The 6,000-nt window shown below is 45.0% G+C and overlaps 1 protein-coding gene across 1 annotated transcript in view; it reads left to right on the top strand.

Annotated features, from left to right (window-relative positions):
- The first annotated feature begins 2,744 nt into the window (after positions 1–2,744).
- Positions 2,745–6,000, top strand: part of daam2 (dishevelled associated activator of morphogenesis 2) — a 123,746-nt gene continuing 120,490 nt past the window's right edge. Inside the window, exon 1 of the mRNA XM_083998673.1 lies at positions 2,745–2,906. The gene's annotated coding sequence lies outside the window, so the exon portion shown is untranslated. The remainder of the gene's footprint in view (positions 2,907–6,000) is intronic.

Here is a 6,000-nt window from a genome sequence, read left to right as displayed (position 1 = left end):
GGTCTGCTCTTTTTTTTTCTAAAATACTATTGGACTAAACGTGAAAATGACAATTGCTGTCCTCTTGTGATCCCATTCATTTAATTTGTTTTCTAGGTGTTTCTGCAGCTTTATATAACATTGTGGTTCTAAAAGCAGCACATCAGTGCAGCTGGTTTCAAAGAGTTCATTCTCACAAACAAGAGTTAAAAGCTCCTTAAATTCATTTAGAAAAAATGATAGTAATTCATTGATGTGAAAAATAAGAAATTTACTCTTACTTTTACTTAAAGGCCCCATAGCATGAAAAATGTGATTTTGGTTATTTTTTCGTGCTTGGGGAGGTCTCTGGGCCACGTATATACTGCCCCATGCATCAAACTGGTCATTAACGGAGAAACACACACCGCCCATTTGTAGGAACATTCTCTTTAAAGGTGTACAGAAAAGAAAATTGAATTTGAGCCCACTTTGGGTCATAAAATTAATGTGATAACTCATCTTTCAGACGTTGTAGGCCAAACTTTGTGCAAAATTCTCTTTTTGAGTAAATCCGGGATGAAAGTGTGTATTTTTTTTTTCGCATTGGATAATGCAGGCGCACGGATTATACGTCAGCCTGTACACGATTCACCAGCCACTGATATTGGATCCGTCATCCGTCATTCAAACGTCTGAAACACGCACACACACACGGAGCTCGGGCTCGCCCCAAGCTTTGAATATCCCGCCCGCTCGATAACGACCAATCAAATTCGTTTTCCTCACTCGGGTAAACTCGTGTTGCAGCTCGTGACAACTCGGCGCGACAAACAGGACAAACGGCCATTTCTGTACACCTTTAAGACGAGCAGAGAGCACTTCCTCCTTTCTGTGATGTCACACACAAGGTAACTCCGCCCACCGTGACCAGTTGTTGTTTTTTTTCAATTTTTATGAATGCAGCTTAGGTTTCAGTTACTTGCCTGTGATTGGCCTGACCACATGCCACTCAAAAACAGTCAGCCAATCAGAGGAGAGGTTTTCATTCTCTCTTCTGATTGGCCAAATGACCTGTGCCTGCTAGAGCTCCAGAAAGAGGTAACAGAAAGGGGCAGTATAAACGATATTAAGCAGATCACAGGTACTCAAAACCAATGAGGATGATGTTAGGGATATCAGCAGGTACGTAAATAAACCCAGAGAAAAGTGCACAGCATGGGGCCTTTAAAGTAAATTTAAAAGCATGTGTACTTTTGGATACTTAAGTACCTTTAAAAGCAAGTACATTTTTACTCTTACTCCAGTAACATGTCGACTGAGCTACTTTTACTTGTAACGGAGTACATTTTGACCAGTAATATTTGTACTCTTACTCAAGTACTGGGGTCGGGTACTGGTACTGTCCATCTCTGCATTTCCCACAATGCAACAAAAGTTTCCTCAAAAGTCACAGGGGACGGTCTATGCAGAGGACAGTGTGTTGGGTGACTGTGGCTCAGGACGGAGAACAGATTGTTCTCTGGATGTTGAAATGTCCTCTGGCAAGATACGCTCATCAACACATTAATATACCACAGCTTCCATCAGGTGTGATGCATAAATCTGTGAATAAGCACTTTTCTAAGACGGTCAGAATGCCATATAACTGCAGTCTAGTCCATTTACAACTAGTTCTCATGACATTACATGGCGTAAAGGAAACTCCATGTGTGTTAAAGTGTCAAATGACCTTTTAACCTACTCTGTCAAAACATTTTCTGTTGCCAGGCTGAAATTGTTGTGGCTTGTTGTTAAAGCAAATTATGTAGTCGTCTTAATCTGTCGCTCCGGTTGTGCCTTGATGACCTGCCAGGCTCTGAACAAAATGCTCTCATGTGGTGTTGTGCACACATGTTGTTCAGTCTGACAGATGTCAGTCAGAGTTACAGTGAGCCACCGTCCCTATACGGTGTGAACAGCTAACCATGTCACGTCACACGTACACAAACCTGGAGTTCAGCCCGGGCCACCGGATACACTTCAGCAACACTCTGTCTGCCCTGTTTACTGACTTGCAGCCATGAGGAATTATCTCACACACGCTCATGCCTACGACATCACAGCAGGGTTTCATTCCTTCTCACAAACACGTGGAATTAGTATTGATGTCCATGTTTGAGCCCAGGTCAAAGTAGATGCCCAGAATTTGCAATTAATGAAGGATTACGGGCTGCGAAGGAGATCAGAACAGAGGAGGCAGCCATACTGTTTCTTCATATTTCAGAGGATTAAATGCTTAGCAGCTGAAGGCAGTGGGGACCTTCGCTTCATGTTTGGGAAAACTTTATTGGACCTTATTTCAGACGCAAACAGGAAATCTGTCGTGTGTTTCGGTTTGAAGACACACTAATGCCTGTATAGCTGTGGTAGGACTGGCTGTGGCCTATAATCACCTGATAAACAGGTTATGATATTACTTTTCAGAAATGTATTGCACAACTCCAGCTGCTCTCAGGGGAGGAGCACCTGCACCCAGCAACATGTTATTGGGCCTGTTTGATTATTTATTTGGTAGCGATGAAAATGTGAGCGAGGTCATTTCTTATTGATGGTGTGAAATGGGGCTTGTGTGATTCTGATTTTGTGTGTGTGTGTGTGTTCCAGACACATGAACGCGCACACACACACGCACCACGGAGAAGGAGGCAGAGCGCGGTAGCTTTAAGAGGGGAGGCGTGGTGCTGCTGTTTTGACCGACATGTCAGTTCCTTCACTCCCCCACTATCACTCAGCTGAATGAACGGGCTCGTGCAGTGGACGCGGCGCGGCGGCTCCTCGCTCACACACATACACACACACACAGGCACTGATTTCTGCTCGTTCTCTCCTGCTGACAACGGACAAGGGATTATTATTATTATTCTAAACTGACGCGCACTGACTGATTCTCCGCAGCGCCGCTGAAGGTAAGCTGACAGTGATCGGTGTGGTGTGGAGGTGATGGTGCTCAGCAGCAGCAGCAGCAGCAGCAGTGGATGCAGAGGGAGCCGTCTGCTGCTCGTTATCAGAGAGGGGTAGATAGATAGAGAGGAGTGGGGCATGATGGGAGGACCGGTGCTGTCAGATGCCTGGCTTTATTTCCCATCTCAGAATAAGATCGGAGCAGCTCTTCTGTGGATGAGGAAAATGGGTGAAGGTGTCTGCTGCTGCTGCTGCTGCTGTGTGTGTATATGTGTGTGTGAGTGCGTGTTTTTTCTCTCGACATGCCAGTTGAGCTCCAGCACCTGATCTGCAGCCTGACAGTCCACTCACTGCGTTTGTATTAAAGGGGAAGTGATTCATGGTTTAATATCCTCTGAAATATAACACGTTATTGACGCCATTAGACGCGTATTATTTGTCAATTTCTGTGCAGTTTGCGCATGTCAGCGTGCGTCCTCCTGCCTGTCAGGCCGGAGGGTAGCGGTAGAAGGCTGGCGGTGATCGCTCGGTATTAGCCCCACTGTGTTTTCTAATGATGGACTGCGGTCACATGGTGCGCGATGTATTTGACCTCGGCGTTGGGTGGCTGCGCTTTGACTGGACTGAAGGGAGAGAGGTGTGTTCCTGGGGCCGTCCATAGAGGGCGCTGCTTCCCCTCCACTGCTGGCTCACTCCAAGAAGGAAAGGAAAAACAAGACAAGATGTGCTGCTTCACCAGTTACACTTTACACTTTAATGCAGATGAATGATTTTATTTTATATAAGTGAGAGTCTCCTGATTTCTTTTCCAGAAGGAAATGAAATGCAAATAGTCTAAATTTAGACTGGATTTAATTCAATAATGAAAGATTGAATAAATCAACATGACTGTGCAGTATCAGAATGACTATAATGTTTTACATGCACACATCAGCCTGTCTGTGTGTAACAGAAAACACACGTCTGTCTAAATATGAGAAGAGAATCTGCTCAGTTACTCAGAGTTTCACGCCGGTTTCTAAATTGTTTGGTTCCACATAAAAAACACAATATACAGCTATTTTTTTCTAATCGGTAGAATTAAGGTAAATACTTGCCCTCTTGAGGGCATCCATACCTCTTAAAACCCAGGCTGCCGCTCAGTTTATGGGATGGGAAGGCATCAAGAGCTATTTAATCTAACTGAACATCTGGCAGCGATGCAGCGCTGGGTCCTCTTGGCCAGTTGTTGAGGCTTTACACAGCACCATGCTAAGCACAAAATCATCCCCTCCTCCTCACCCACACACACACACACACAGCTTTGCTTAAGGAGTACTTAGCATCTGCTACATTCCTCCTACTGGATCACGACTGCCCTGCTCGGGAGCTGCAAGTAAAGCCATGGTGATTCTTAACAGTTTGGCCACAGTTCACAAGAATAAGAAAAAAAGAGGGGGAAAAAATAAATAAAACAGATGATTATGGGTGAAAGGATTGGGCTGGATTATGCCATTGAAATGACATTTTAATCATGCTAACCCATTGGGAGTAAGTGGTTTGCAGGATTTGTCCATGTAAGGCTGCTGGAGGAATTTTTAACAATGTGTAATGCACATACTTTACATGCATCAATAGGCTACCCACTGAGGCCCAGACTTGTGTTAATGGATGTCAGCGATGGATGGATTTATTGAAAAGCCCTGCACTATAGCCGGCTGTATATCTCTAAGCAGAGCTCGAAGTCAACTGAGCTTTTAATACGCTTTAAGCTTTTTCACAGACTCGGGCTTCAAGCATGTAAAATCATAAATATAAAACAGGGGTATTTGTCTGTTTACTCTCAAGTCTGACCAGAGCAGCTGCTCCAGCAATTTGGCCGGAGTATTTTTAGGTCCACTGTTTTGATTACAGTGCATAATCCAGCTACCTGTATGTTTTCAGAGGGGAGTGAGGGAAGAAAAATAGGTTTGATATCCAAGAGTAACAAGGCCACTGGGCTGAGGTGCTCGGCTTCTGGCTGCGTCCCTGCTGACTGAGCGGAAGGTACAGGACCTTTGCTTGTGTTGCCTGTGTGTGTGTGTGTGTGTGTGTGTGTGTGTGTGTGTGTGTGTGTGTGTGTGTGTGTGTGTGTGTGTGTGTGTGTGTGTGTGTGTGTGTGTGTGTGTGTGTGTGTGTGTGTGTGTGTGTGTGTGTGTGTGTGTGTGTGTGTGTGTGTGTGTGTGTGTGTGTGTGTGTGTGTGTGTGTGTGTGGGCGGAAGGATGACTGGAAGCCCTGCTCAGCTCAGGGTGGCCGTGGTGGCTTGTGTTTCCAGGTATCGGAGTGGCCACACGTGGTCTGGTGTGTATGTGTGTATGTACCCGGCTCTTAGCTTCTCTGTTAACAGTGGGGACAGACAGGACCATTGTTCCCGGCCACTCACTGAGGTTGAGGTTTACTCACGTCCACCAAGCCCAGATATTTTGGTTGGCAATCGCTCATGCCTGCTGGGGCCGTAAGGTTGGAATCTGGTGTGGCGGGCTGGAGGCATGAGCCTGAGTCACCTTTTATTTAGACTTGCACTAAATGCATATCAACAATGCAAAGTAAGTGGCTCAAATGTGACTTTAAAGGGGACATATTATGGAAATATCACCTTTTGATGGCTCTTTAACATATCCGGCCCCCAAAATGTGAGAACTGACAAAAAAAACATCTGTAATTTTTAGGCTCCCTAAGTTGAAATCCATGTGGTTTTAATGAGTTGCTCCCTCTGTTGTCTAGCAATGATGTAACTAGTTTTCAAATTTGCATAACCCCACCCCTACCTGGTACCAGTAGAAGGGGCGGGGCAAGCAGTGGTTCATTTGCATTTAAAGGGACAGACACTGAAAGCAGCCGTTCTGAACAGGGCTGTTTAGAGAGGATGAAAAGAGTTGTGATCCTTGGGGGATTTTGACCAAAGCATGTCACAGACATGTCTTTAAGACACCTGGGAACTATTTTAGTTTGTGGAAAAGGGGCAGAATATGTCTCCTTTAATATACAATAGATACTGATCATCACATTTCACTTAATAACAATCCAGGTCATTGGCTTTGTCCCAGGCTCGCCTCATAAAACTTGCTTAGTCGTCGTCT

Source organism: Trachurus trachurus (assembly GCF_905171665.1).
Source record: "Trachurus trachurus genome assembly, chromosome: 22".
Lineage (NCBI taxonomy): Eukaryota > Metazoa > Chordata > Actinopteri > Carangiformes > Carangidae > Trachurus > Trachurus trachurus.
This window is presented reverse-complemented; position numbering and strand designations above follow the sequence as displayed.